The following is a 14703-nucleotide window of genomic DNA, read 5'->3' as shown; positions in this document are numbered from 1 at the left end:
AACTAAATTGATCAGAGGCCTGGAACAGTTGCCATACTAGGAGAGACTAAAGAGGCTAGGGCTCTTCAGTTTGGAAAGGAGAAGGCTAAGGGAGAGTATGACAGAGGATTTACAAAATCATGAAGGTTGTGGACCAAGTGAACAGGGAACTGTTGTTCACAAAGTCCCAGAATACTGGAACAAGATGCCTCCACTAAAATTAGTAGGTGATGAGTTTAAAACTAACAAAAGAAAGACTTTTTTATGCAATGCATAGTCAAATTTTGGAATTTATTAGCACAGGAGGTGGTAGAGGCAGTCAGGTTCAGAAAGGATCTGGATAAATTAATGGATGATATATCTATAAATGGTTATTGAACAGAAGGGCTGGAAATGCTTCCTCTGGCATCTTTAAACCTATTATGGTGTGCATGCTAAACAGAGTATTGAACAAAGGATCGAACACCTTAGATACTCTCTCTGTATAGCATCCATTCCTGCCAGTGTCAGAGACAGGCTACTGGGCTAGATGGACAGTTGGCACCAGTATGGCACTTATGTTCTTTAAGGTTCTTCTGACTGTAGTAGATGCATCCTGTTCCGAGGACTTCATAATCTAATTATATAAGACAAAGGACTGTATAAAAGAAGTATTATCTTTTCCATTTTAGGAAAAGCACAGAAGTAAACTAAAGCACAGAAGGCTTGATCCAAAGCCTACTGAATTGAAGGAAGTATCACTTTCTTACTTCAGTGATCCTCAAATTAAACCCAGAAAGAATGAATTTGTAGTAGATCTGGGAACTAACTCCTGAGTTTCTGATTTTATTATATCATCTTAATCACAAGAACATAATCAAAAGAACTTTGTGCTAAAGTTCCTGTAATTTTTTGGTAGTAGAGAATAGTTTTTTCCATCAGGTGTAACTTTTATTTTCCCCATCAGTGAAGTTTCAGATCAAATTCCACTATTGCCAAAAGAAAAACAATTCTGCAATGACTGGTCCTTATTAACTCTTGCAAGTCCTCTTCATAAATAAGTGTAGAATGGTTACATATTGTTCAGTTTCCTGTTAGTGAAAGCAAAAACCCCATAATTTCTGAACTAATCTTTACAACATGTAAAATCTTTACAAATGTCAGTGTATTAAATCCTTTTCTTCCCTTTTATTTGCTTCAGAACATTCATAACTTCTTTTTGTTCTATGTGTGTCACTTCAGATTCCATAGATCAACTGCAAAGCTTAGATATAAACATTCAAGATTCCTTAGTAATCTCTCATAGAGGGAAAATATTCTCTCGCTCCTGTTGGAAATATACCCATCCAATGTTCGAGTTCAGTGGTGGTCGACATTTTTAGACTCAAGGGACCCTCATTAGGCTCAAGGCACCCCTCCAAAAATTCCAGTTCTTATCTTTCACTCTTTTTTGACTATGGAAAAAATAATGGAGCGATTCTTCCATGGCAAAGAACTCAGCCCTCAACAGGTCATAATGTTTTTGATCTGATGGATTCTTATTTGAAACTGCTGGCTTACTTTGTTAATTATCTGTAGGTATCTGTACACTTAATAGTACTAATATTGTGCAGCACCCCACAACACACTTAGGAGGTTCTCGGGGCACCAAGAATTCATCTAGATTCATAGATTCATAGATGTTAGGGTCGGAAGGGACCTCAATAGATCATCGAGTCCGACCCCCTGCATAAGCAGGAAAGAGTGCTGGGTCTAGATGACCCCAGCTAGATACTCATCTAACCTCCTCTTGAAGACCCCCAGGATAGGGGAGAGCACCACCTCCCTTGGGAGCCCGTTCCAGACCTTGGCCACTCGAACTGTGAAGAAGTTCTTCCTAATGTCCAATCTAAATCTGCTCTCTGCTAGCTTGTGGCCATTGTTTCTTGTAAACCCCGGGGGTGCCTTGGTGAATAAATACTCACCAATTCCCTTCTGTGCCCCCGTGATGAACTTATAGGCAGCCACAAGGTCGCCTCTCAACCTTCTCTAGCGGAGGCTGAAAAGGTCCAGTTTCTCTAGTCTCTCCTCGTAGGGCTTGGTCTGCAGGCCCTTGACCATACGAGTTGCCCTTCTCTGGACCCTCTCCAGGTTATCCGCATCCTTCTTGAAGTGTGGCACCCAGAATTGCACGCAGTAGATAGCCATATAGGTTTTAAGCTAGCCAAGCTATTAGGCAACAACTATCTTCAAGCACGTGACTGGTCCCCTTATAATTCTGGGAGGACCACATTCATGTTTAAAATGTAAGCATAGGCTTAAATTCTTTACTACACAAAGTCTGTATCTCCCATCATTATAGTACAGAGAGCTTAATCATGAAGATGAACCCAAGCATTTTGCTTCTGTGGATGTATAACACTGCCACTGAAATTACTAGATTGTCCTTGTAATGGAAATGCAGCCAGTGACTCAGCTTTTCTCTTCTGTAACTCCAAGTTAATTTATCCCTACAGCCAGCACTCCACACTTTCTGAATTAAAATGTCTCGTATAAAAGTGCTCTAACAAGAAAAATCTTTCACCCTATTTTTCTCATTGTATACTAACATCCTTCCTTTAGGGCAGGGGTGAGCAATTATTTTAGCTGGAGGGCCACTTAACGAGTTTTGGTGAGCTGTTGAGGGCCGCATGCAAAAAAAAAAAAAAAAAAACCTTTCAAAATATTTTAATTTTATTTAAAAAAATATTTTGTCTTGATTTATGTTTTGAAAATAATATCTAGACAGGTGATTGCATAATAACTGAATATCAAGTCTTATTCTTGTGTGGGGGTGTATGTGGAAGGTACAGTGTGTGGGGGGGTATGTAGGTATATGTGTGGAGGGTTGGTATATGTGGGGGTGAGATGTGTATTTGGGCTGTGCGAAGCTTTGATCCCTGATTTGATTCAGCGGAGATTCTGCCCGATTCAGTGGCCAAATCTCTGAATCAAATTGACTCAAAGGACACTTTAATCACTCTGAATCAAATCGCAACCCTCCAAATTGATTCAGAGAGATTCTGAAAGATTCAGAGATAGACACAGCTTTAAATATTTTTTCTACATATGTCTAGGTAGCAGGTGGCTCATGATCACTGCGATGCTGGGATGCATTGAGCATCACACAGAAGCACAGAGGGCTCCTCAGCATGCTTGGCAGAAGACCCAAAAGTGGATCAGAAGCACTTTTGGTCCACTTCCAGGTCAGCCGTAGAGTGCACAGGCCCCCCACCCCCCGTACTTCTGGCTTGGTGACTAGTGACTCCTGGGTCTTGGAGGGGGCACCACTGGCTGGAAAATTGGCTCCGTGGTCGGACCCAGAGGGTAGTAATTGATGGAAGTCACTCATCATGGTGTCCTGTGACCAGTGGGGTCCCCCAAGGCTCTGTCCTTGGACCCATACTGTTCAACATCTTCATTAATGATGTGGACACTGGAGTCAGAAGCGGACTGGCCAAGTTTGCCAATGACACCAAAATTTGGGGCAAAGCATCCACACCAGAAGACAGGCAGGTGATCCAGGCTGACCTGGACAGGCTCAGCAAGTGGGCGGACGAGAATCTGATGGTGTTCAACGCCGATAAATGCAAGGTTCTCCACCTTGGGAAGAAAAACCCGTAGCATCCTTATATGCTCGGCAGTGCTATGTTGGCTAGCACTATGGAAGAAAGAGACTTGGGGGTCATCATTGACCACAAGATGAACATGAGCCTGCAGTGCGATGCTGCGGCTAGTAAAGCGACCAAAACGCTGGCTTGCATCCATAGATGCTTCTCAAGCAAATCCTGGGACGTCATTCTCCCCCTGTACTCGGCCTTAGTGAGGCCGCAGCTGGAGTACTGCGTCCAGTTTTGGGCTCCACAATTCAAAAAGGATGTGGAGAAGCTTGAGAGAGTCCAGAGAAGAGCCACGTGCATGATCAGAGGTCAGGGAAGCAGACCCTACGATGACAGGCTGAGAGCCCTGGGGCTCTTTAGCCTGGAAAAGCGCAGGCTCAGGGGCGATCTGATGGCCACCTACAAGTTTATCAGGGGTGACCACCAGTATCTGGGGGAACGTTTGTTCACCAGAGCGCCCCAAGGGATGATGACTAGGTTGAATGGTCATAAACTACTGCAAGACCGTTTCAGGCTGGACATAAGGAAGAATTTCTTTACTGTCCGAGCCCCCAAGGTCTGGAACAGCCTGCCACCAGAGGTGGTTCAAGCGCCTACATTGAACACCTTCAAGAGCAAACTGGATGCTTATCTTGCTGGGATCCTATGACCCCAGCTGACTTCCTGCCCTTTGGGCAGGGGGCTAGAATCGATGATCTTCTGAGGTCCCTTCCAGCCCTAATGTCTATGAAATCTATGAAGTCTATGACCAATCGCCAATCCAGGGAGGCACAGGGAGATCCCCAGTACTTCTGATCCACTTCTGGGTCTGACGGGAAGGCACTCCTGTGGAATGCTCCATGCGCCCCAGCATCACAGCATTCACAAGCCGCGCTGGTTCATCAAGGTATGTAGAAAACACATTCAAAGCTTTGTCTATGTCCAAATTGCTGATTCTCTAATTCAGCATTGAAACTTCAGATTCAGATTTAGCCAAATCAAATCAGGGACAGTGATCCAAATCAACTAATTGAATCACTGTCCCTGATTCAAGCCGAATCCAAATCCAAATCAAATGGGGCCTGCTTCGCACATCCCTAATGTGTATGTTTGTAGGGCTTCATATATGCTAGGTCCTGGGAGCTGCCCCTGCAATGCTCTACATAGTCCTGAGCCCTGCCCGCTCCCACCTGGGGTAACCTACACTGCACTCCTGCCCACGCCCACCCCATGCCTGCCAGGCATCACCATCCTGGCCCCAGTCCCAGCCAGTATGCACAGCTTCTTGGTGGGGCTGCTACTCCTCAGCTACCCAGTTCTGCTTGGCTCCCCCAGCTTCCAGCAGCTCCTCCTCCTCCCCCTTCCCCTGATGTGCTGCTCCAGTCACCAGGTAGTTCAGGGAGGTACCATGGTTGTGGGGACAGCTGCAGCCATGGCTCCTGCCTCAGTATGCAGGGCTGCAGCTCCAGCTTCCTCCCACCCGCTTGGCCCACCTGGTGCATTTAGCAGCTGCCTGCAAGCAGCCGATTGGGTGGATGGCACCAGGAGCTGGACCTGGAGCCCCACGTGCTGTGGCAGGACCACCTGACTGCAGCTTTCCCCCATCTGCCTGGGTATCTGCTGCCTGGCACACATCCCCATTGTTTCCCCATGCTGTCTGCTGCCTAAAGTGGTGCAGCAGGGTCAAGAGGAAGAGGAGCTTCTGGAGGTGGGGAGACCCGAGCAGTACATAGACAGCTGCAGTCATGCCAGGAGCTGCCCCACCAAGGGTGTGCACACTGGCTGGGGCCATCAGCGGGTGCAGGGCAGACATGGGCAGGGGTGGGAGCTCAGCATTGGCTACCCCAGATGGGAGCAGCCAGGGCTCAACCCCATGCAGAGCATCGGGGGGGGACAGCCACTGGCTGGATACAATCAATAGATAGGTGCCAGCCTGCTGATTCAATCCAGGATGCATTTTGCCCATCCCTGCTATAGGGTCTGTCAGCACTTTATTATGCCTACACTATAAACACAACACCTCTGTTTGGGCCCTCATGGGACCTGTCTATACTATACCAGCAATGTGTTCCAGCAAGGATGTGTTCCCATTGCCTCCAGAGTTTATAAGCAGGCTCCAGGCTTAGAAGCTTACTAATGAGGCTGCTCTAGGCTGGTCCTCAGTACCCACTCTTGACTATTTGGTTTTCAGCATGCCTGAATGGGCCAAGGGTATGAGTCTGGAGCAGCCTCACTGGTAACTTTCAAACCCATTTCAAAGCATTCTTAGCATTTCTACAAATCTAAATTTCATATCAGATACATTGTGATGGAGCACAGTGGTTCATATTTGTAAATAATAACTTTAATTACTGCTTCTGAGGCCGCCTTATTTCTTTAACATTTGTTCTTTCCTTGCTACCCCTGCTTCTTTAATTGTAGTTCACCGTGGCAAAATATAGCAAGCTATACATAATCATTAAACTCCTACTATCCTACTCCCACTTTTAAAAATGAAAAGTCTCCTCAGCACTAATGAAGCCAATTCTCCTTTCGCTTACATCGACTTTATACCTATGTAGTTCTTTTGATTTTAGTGGAAACTCCAGATATAAACTGGTATAAGTAAAAGGAGCCCATTCCTTGGAAGATAAAATATGTTAACATTACTTTTACACCTACACTTAAATTACTACAGTTATAAATTATAATCAGCACTTCTTGGATTCATGCGCACAATGTATTTGTGCAAAACTATGGATAGATTACATTATGAGGTAGGAAATGTCTGCCTAGTAAGTGGCTGTAGAAAAGCCTGGTAGGAGGCAATGCAATGCGATTAAAGTCAATTGCCATCACTGTGGAAGGGCACTCAAATAAAATGTTTTTAGTAGTAACAGCTCAAGATTTGTAGGGTTATGTTCTAGAAATTAGATGTTGTTTCTAACTGCTTATCTGAAAACTATTTTTGTAGTTATGGGATTGAATGCTAAGGGTTCTTTTAGAAAAAAAGAAAAACGGTCTGCTACTTTATGAAAATGCTAACCTTCAGAGTCTGGAGAGCTAACATGTCTAGAAAGAATAGTGTTAAAAAAAACAAAGTCTCGGTAGAATGGTGTGAAACTCAAATGGACGGAGTTAAATTTACCATGTTGCCACCTGCCAGTTCTATTTTAATTGTAAATTAGATGATATAAGGACTGAAAAAGATACTCCAGCACACATTGGCCAAATGTTAAATAATGTCATAATAGTCTTCCACTAATATTTGTTAGCAAAATTGATCTTACTGGAATTAAAATTCAATGACCTAAAAAAAAATGTAAGTAGTTACATCATGATTTTCCTCAGGATTTCCCTAGAGTTTTCTATTTTACTCAGTATAAATGTTAATAGTAAAACTTCATAAGGCCTATAGACTTCTAGACCTAAACTAAAAAAAACAACAACCCACCAACCCGCCCCCCCCCCCCCATAATACAAATATGAAGATAATTGATTAAAGTCTCTCTAAGTGGCTGTGTGCTCTCTGCTGGACTATTTGTTGATAAAATAAAACAGTGACTTGAATTTTTCATACTGGACTATGGCCATCTTTATCCTTTGTAATAAAGGAGTCTTATTCGATCACCACAATAACAAAAGGATTTTTTTTTCTTTTCTGTGCCAGTGATGGGCTAGAAGTCAAAAGATCTTGATTTAATTATTGGCTGTTACAGAGCTTTTTTGGGAGTTTGGACAGCTCTGTGGATCAGTTTACCATCTGTAAAAATGAAGACCAAGCCATAAAGCATCCTTTCCTTGTATTATTTTTCATATCTTTTTCTTCCTTTTTTTATTTAAATAATATCTTAAGGTTATAGATTATCTTTTTTATGAATGGGCAGGAAAAAATAGCATGTCCATGCAAAAGACGAGACATGGGTTTGTCTGTGCAGAGGGGAAAAAACCACTACCATATATGTGAGGCTTTTTGCAAGCTCATTGTCATGAAGGAATGAGAGGAGACCTTTGCACTCAGGGAGAATCTCACTGGCATCACTGGTTGTAGATCAGGCTGCTTTTTAGGACTCAGTGGCTGCGTCTACATGAAATGCTGACTGCGCAGTAGCTCGTTATTACTGCGCAACAGCTCATTACTGCTGCGCAGTAGCACTGCATGGCACAAAGCATGATGTGATGTTACTGTACAATAGTAACACACTACAGCACAGTCTGCATCACCAAAAAGCCATATGGAGATGCTACTTGTGTATGCAAGTACCAAATGACTGCACAGTAACAACTGCACAGTCAGTGTCTCATGTAGACATGGCCAGTAATATGCTCAGAAAGAGATTATTTTGATTTCTAGAGAGGCATAATTGAAGGAATTATGATCTCCTCCCAAATGGCATGCTGTTAGGAGGCCAGGACTAGCAAAACTTCAGTTAATGTATAAGATGTGCATCCGTATATTTGATGGATGTACAGGAAATTCAGTCTTAACTGGAAATTCTAGAAGAAAGATAACCTAATCTTATAATTCAATAGTTGGCTTAGCTGTTACTGTCTTATTGTTATAAAAGACTTCTCAAAAATTGAGTTAAAGTTTTCTCATCTTCATGTTTGTGGGATATGTAGATCAAACAAAAAGAATCCCAGACTACCTTTTAAAAGAAAACTCATTATTAAGACAATAATTATTCAGAATACAATTAGTCTTGAATTCATAGGCGACTGGTAGGGGTGGCATGGGGGGTGGGGCATGTGCCCCCCCGACAGGGCCATCCCCGACTGCTGATGCCGCCGGAGGCTTCTGCAGGTGGTTGCCAGCCCTGTCCCAGCTGCCGCTGCTGCTGCCAGCGGCTTCTGCGGGTGCTCACCAACCCCATCCCCACTGCCAACAGCACCAGTGGCTTCTGCGGGTGCTCACCAGCCTCATCCCCACTGCCGACACCAGCTTCTGCCAGTGCCTTCCCAGACGCAGGAGGTACCAGTTGCTCATGCTTGAATGCCTTTGGTAATATTACAACATATAATGCACAACAATAATAAAGGAGGTGGCTTCCTTCTCCTTCACACCATAAGGAGTATAGAGGTATAGTTTTTCTCTATTTAGTATTCTGTACAGAACTAGTTTTTTTTGATCGAATGTCATTCTTGTAGAACTACTGGAGCCAACTCCACCTTGTTTACCATTCTCACACATCTTCAAATTATCTGTGCACATAAATGATTGCATAAGCGTCACTGAAGTCAATTTACTTTCACTAGGATGATATTAGTGTAACTTAAAATAGTAGATCATCACTAACTTCATGATTTGTCAACAAATATCGTGCTTGTTATAATCCAGGAGCAGTGAAATATAAAGGCATTCAAAAGATCTTCTAAGTTCTTGAAACCTGCTTGTGTCTCAGAATTCATGATCAGGATGAAAGTGAAAATATTTGTAATGCTGAAATATAAATGCATGAAATATGTCATTGTGATGAAACAATATCGATTGGCAGTCAACCCAAGATGTATCTATTAATTTTGCTCTCAATGAAAGACAAAATGGAGCAGAGGCATTCATCATCATCTTCTTGCTTAATCACTTGTTAGTTCCAAGTCTCCTGATGACAAGGTCATATAATATATTTAGTTTGAAGCCAGTGTGGGAATTTCATTTATCCTCTTAATAATAAATATTGTTTTGAAATTTGAAATGTTATTTTAGTGACTAGCAGCAAACTCTGTAATTTTTTTCATTTTTCGTGTTCATGTAATGTTGACTTCAGGGACAGATCCAGAAGGGGTGTAGTTGCACCCCTCCCCTCATTGATTTTTGCTCCACACAAGTTTTAAAACCAGTTGCCTGAGAGGGGGAGCAGCATTTCTATTCAGGCAACCCTGAGGGAGTCAAGTGACTTCATAGTTCATTGGCAGACAAGGTTCCTTGGGTGAATCTGATATCTTTTATTAAACCAACCCAAATAGTTGGAAAATAATTAAGCAAGCTTTCGGGTTCAAAAACCGTTAGTCAGGCTAAGGAAGTTTCAGTAGTTGGTGTGTGCTCTTCTTGGATGGAATGAAAAGTAAAGAAGCCAGGCTGGGCTGGTATGCATACAAGACGGGTAGTCAGTGAAAATGTAGACTGAGGAGTCAATGGGTGAGAGACAGGCTGGGGGGGGGGGGAAGAGAGAAGGGGGATGAAAGTGGAGAGAGACCTGGGGAGTCAGATGTCAGGCAGGTTATAATGTGTCATAAATCCAATGTCTATATTTAGTCCATGATTTTTAGTATCCAGGAGGTTGATGAAGTGGAGTTCATAGGCTCATCTCTGGGAACTGTTTTGTAGGTTTCCTTTGAGGATCAGGACTGAGAGATTGGAGAGAGAGTGGTTTTCTTGTGAGAAATGTGTCCCACAGGTAATTGGGTATTTCTGTCTTTGATAGATTTCCGGTGTGCGTTCATTCTGGTGCGCAGTTGTTGTTTGGTCTCTCTACGTATTTTCCATCAGGGCATTTGGTGCATTGGATGAGATATATTACATTTCTGGAGGTGCAGCTTTAAGATCCAGGAATGCTGGTGGCTCTGTTGTGGGGTGTAGTAATAGTGGGGGTGGTGCAGATGTGTTGGCAGGTTTTGCATTTCTTGTCATGGCACAGTCTGGATCCTTTTGGTGTGTTCTGGGCTTGAGGAAGTTTGCTTCTGGTGATGAGGTTAGCAAGGTTCGGTGCTTGTTTGAAGGCTAGGATGGGTGGCTCTGGGAAGATCTTTTTAAGAATAGGGTCTCTGTCTAGTATGGGTTGCAATTGTTTGAGTATTTTCCGTACAGGTTCAAGGGAGGGGTGATATGTCATAACCAGCGGTGTGAGATTTGTGGGGGGGTTTCTTCTGTACTGCAGCAGTTCTTCACGTGGTATCTGGGTGGCTCTTTCAAACAGGCGATCTATCTCTCTGGAGGAGTGTCCTTGTTGGGTGGAAGCCTTTTTAAGATTGGTGAGGTGGCAATCCCGGGTGTTCTCTTCAGTGCAAATGCAGTGGTATCTGAGGGCTTGGCTGTATATCACAGCTTTTTTGGTGTTTCGGGTGATTGCTGGTTCTGTGCAGATATGTATGTTGGTCTGTGGGTTTCTTGTATAACGTGGTCTGTATTTTATCATTCTGGATACTGATCATCGTGTCTAAAAAGGAGATGCTGGTGCTGGAGTATTCTAGAGAAAGTTGGATGGAGAGGTGGTGATTGTTGAATTTCTGATGGAACTCAATCAGAGTTTGTAGGTTTTCAGTCCAAATGATGATGTCATCGATATATCTAAAGTATAGCAAGGGTTTGATGGTGCAGTTCTTGAGGAAGTCTTCTTCCAGGTGGGAACAGCTATGGGCACTAAAATGGCCCCACAGTATGCCAACCTTTTTATGAGCCACCTGGAAGAAGACTTCCTCAAGAACTGCACCATCAAACCCTTGCTATACTTAAGATACATCGATGACATCTTCATCAGTTTGACTGAAAACCTACAAACTCTGATTGAGTTCCATCAGAAATTCAACAATCACCACCTCTCCATCCAACTTTCTCTAGAATACTCCAGCACCAGCATCTCCTTTTTAGACACGATGATCAGTATCCAGAATGATAAAATACAAGAAAACCACTCTCTCTCCAATCTCTCAGTCCTGATCCTCAAAGGAAACCTACAAAACAGTTCCCAGAGATGAGCCTATGAACTCCACTTCATCAACCTCCTGGATACTAAAAATCATGGACTAAATATAGACATTGGATTTATGACACATTATAACCTGCCTGACATCTGACTCCCCAGGTCTCTCTCCACTTTCATCCCCCTTCTCTCCAGGTATCTCTCCACTTTCATCCCCCTTCTCTCTCCCCCCCCCCCCCCCCGCCCCCAGCCTGTCTCTCACCCATTGACTCCTCAATCTACATTTTCACTGATTACCTGTCTTGTATGCATACCAGCCCAGCCACTGACTTCTTTACTTTTCATTCCATCCAAGAAGAGCACACACCAACTGCTGAAACTTCCTTAGCCTGACGAAGGGTTTTTGAACCCGAAAGCTTGCTTAATAATTATTTTCCACCTATTTGGGTTGGTCTAATAAAGGATATCAGATTCACCCAAGGAACCTTGTCTGCCTATGTCCTTAGACCAACATGGCTACAACCTATACCCTTGTTGGGTGAAAGCCTTTTTAAGATTGGTGAGGTGGCAATCCGGGGTGTTCTCTTCAGTGCAAATTTGGTGGTATCTGAGGGCTTGGCTGTATATCACATAGTTCATTATCATCTACCTACATCCTGCTAATCTTTCCCCACTTCACAGGTGCTAACAACCCTCTCTTTTTTTTTTTTTAATGGTCTTGATGGTCCCTTTTCCTGTAATTTTGCTGTCTAATGTATCTTTCCTATTTCAGAGCCTTGCAGGCTGTTTTTAGCTCTAGGTAAAAACCTTAACTTAGATGTAGTAATATTAACTCAGGTGTAAAAAGGACTGGCAGTGAAGTATAGGAGTCACTATCAAGATGCTCAAGAAGACTAGATTTTTTTAAAAAATCTGAATAAAAAGATGTACATTGAACTATAATGACTCCAGGACTAATGACACAATATCTTTTGACTTTTTTTCCTAGTCTGTTTTGTTTCTTTAAACTTTATATATAATCTAGCAAATTAGCACACATTCCAATAGTTATATTGGTATTTACTTTGATGTTAAACTGAATAACATAGCATATTAGTAAAACTTCTAGCTTTTCTTTAATTGGTGCTGTGTTATATATGTGATGATGCATCACGCCATCTGCACCTTTCTTTTCAAAATCTACAATCCTCTCATGGCTGAGTTAGGTACACTTTGCACAATGCTTACAGAGTTATTTTTACTTTCAATGAACTTGTCTTAGTTTAGCCACATTGCCTAACCTAGCATTCTTGTGGGTTGGTAAAATCTTATTGTAGCAGAACACAAACATTTTTGTTGCAATTAATATTTTTATTTGTGCCTCTCTTGTGCCTCTGCAGTTGTGTAAAGAAGCAGTTTGATAGGGATACTTTGAAACTAATGATACAGTATTTATGCTTTCTCTGTCCCTTGAGACATGTCCTTATTTATATTAATACAAATGAGGAATTTCATTAAAAAAAAAAAATTCAAGTGGGTACTCTCAGAGTCTCCAAGACATGGTACCAGGGACAAGAGTGTCATTGGTTTGAAAAAAAGAATCATGGCAAAATTTACACTAATCCTTTTAAGTAGTGTATATAAAAGACTTAAGATTTCAGAGGACTAGTCTAATAAGTAATAGCTGTAGGATTAGATGCACAATGTTGCTTATTTTTCAATGCTTCCACATATAATGCATTTTTGACAGACAAATCCTATAATGGGTATGAAATAAAACTTATTAAGTGAGGCCTTGGGCTCATCTTTTCTGCCATTGTCCTCCTTTCTCTTCACAAGAAAATATTTTTGATGTTTCAAGATCATGATTTAAAAGGATTCTTAGTTTTATGATGCCTAAGTTTTCTAAGAAAGACTTCTAAGGCTCACAGTCAAATGGCAAGCTCTGTTACTTAGAATCAATGATTGGGTTAGTCACTCTGAACAGCCATCACCCAAGGAGGAAAATAAAAGACAAAAATATTGACTAGATTTTAAAGTTTTCTTGACATGTAAAAATAATGAGAATACTGCATTTGAGTTACAAATATTCATCCACAATAACCACAGATAAATAACACAGAAAACAGACATCTTCTACCCCTAAGTCAGTGACAAGAAGGAAAGGGGAAAAAAAGAACCTTAAGACAATTTTCAGTTAAGACAAAATGTGACAAATTCATCCATGTTGGGTTAATATCAGATTTTGGCTTATTATAGTTAGAGATAGGAATAGACAAACCAAAATGTGGTAAATTATAAGCTAAATGACCTAATAAAAGGGGAATTGTAGTAGGCTGGATAGTCCACCCTGGTGTCTGACAAGCCCTTGATGGTCAGACTCTCAGCCTGCAATCTCCCTCACCTTCTTTCTGTTGTATGCCAGAGGCTGGGTTTATATGCACATAAGCTCTACCCCCTTCTGGTCATATGACCCAGCTCTCTGCCAATAGGGCTCAGGTGCTGCTGACTCCCTGTTCAGCTGCCCTGCTTTCTGCTGCCTACAATCTTCAGGCTGGATCCTGCAGCTCAGTTTAACCAAAGTAATCACAATTGGTGCCCCTTACAGCCAGGCTTTCTCTAAGCTTCATTTGCTTTGTTAGCTCTAATCCTGCCCTTCTCACATCTCCACTAACAGGGGTAGAGGGCCCCTTTTACAAGAGTTGTGAAAGATCAGAAGTAAAAAGGGTAAAAAATTTGAGCTGTAGTATTGAAGCTAAGGTAAGAACTTAAAGTGAAAGCACAGTACAGATAGGTGGCAACAAAATGAAAAGTAGGATTAAGTGAAATGCAATGAGAGAATTGGTTCATCCAAGACAAAAGAATAAGTTGATTGAAAATTTAAAACCAGAAGAGGAAAATGATTGGCCTTTATGACCTCCATAGTTTTAGGCAGGTTTGATGGGCTTAAGAGAGAAATGACTTAGATTCTATTGTTTATATTATGCAGGAGGTCAGACAAGATGAACAGAACCTTCCGAACATAACATCTACTAATCTAATTCCCTATGTCCAATTTTAATAACAATTAGTTGTTTTAATAATGCATTTTTGCATGGAATCACTTTTTGCAGTATAGTACCAGTAGTTTGCTTATAGTTTAGCTAAAATAATCAAAGAAAATGAACAATAAAATGATATATACTAAAATAACAAAATTTATCTAATTTGTAATTTTTGGTAAAAGTATACAATAAGATTATCTATTCTACCCATTTACACAAAATTAAAACAGAACATAGCGTAGGATGATATACAAGTAAAGATAAAATGAAGCAGTGAACAATAAAACAAAGTAGGGGAAATCTATTTAATTTGGCCCTCATTCTTCGTGCAAGTGATGCAAACGCACTTAGGAGTATAGGACAGGCTGCAAATTGTTAGAGAGAAGCTAGATAGTTTTTTCTTCATTAGGCCAGTATTTAAAATTTCCCATTAATCCATTGTCCTCTTATTTCTTCTAAGAAATGTACAATTTGCATAATGTCCATGCA

At 41.7% G+C, this 14703-nt stretch overlaps 1 protein-coding gene across 1 annotated transcript in view; it reads left to right on the top strand.

The window, feature by feature from the left end:
• PPFIA2 (PTPRF interacting protein alpha 2) overlaps positions 1-14703 on the top strand; it is a 706597-nt gene that overhangs the window by 37032 nt on the left and 654862 nt on the right. The window lies entirely within an intron of this gene.

This window comes from Alligator mississippiensis, chromosome 4, assembly GCF_030867095.1.
Source record: "Alligator mississippiensis isolate rAllMis1 chromosome 4, rAllMis1, whole genome shotgun sequence".
Taxonomy (NCBI): Eukaryota; Metazoa; Chordata; order Crocodylia; family Alligatoridae; genus Alligator; species Alligator mississippiensis.
The sequence above is the reverse complement of the archived record's forward strand: the minus strand, read 5'-3'. Positions and strand labels throughout refer to the sequence as shown.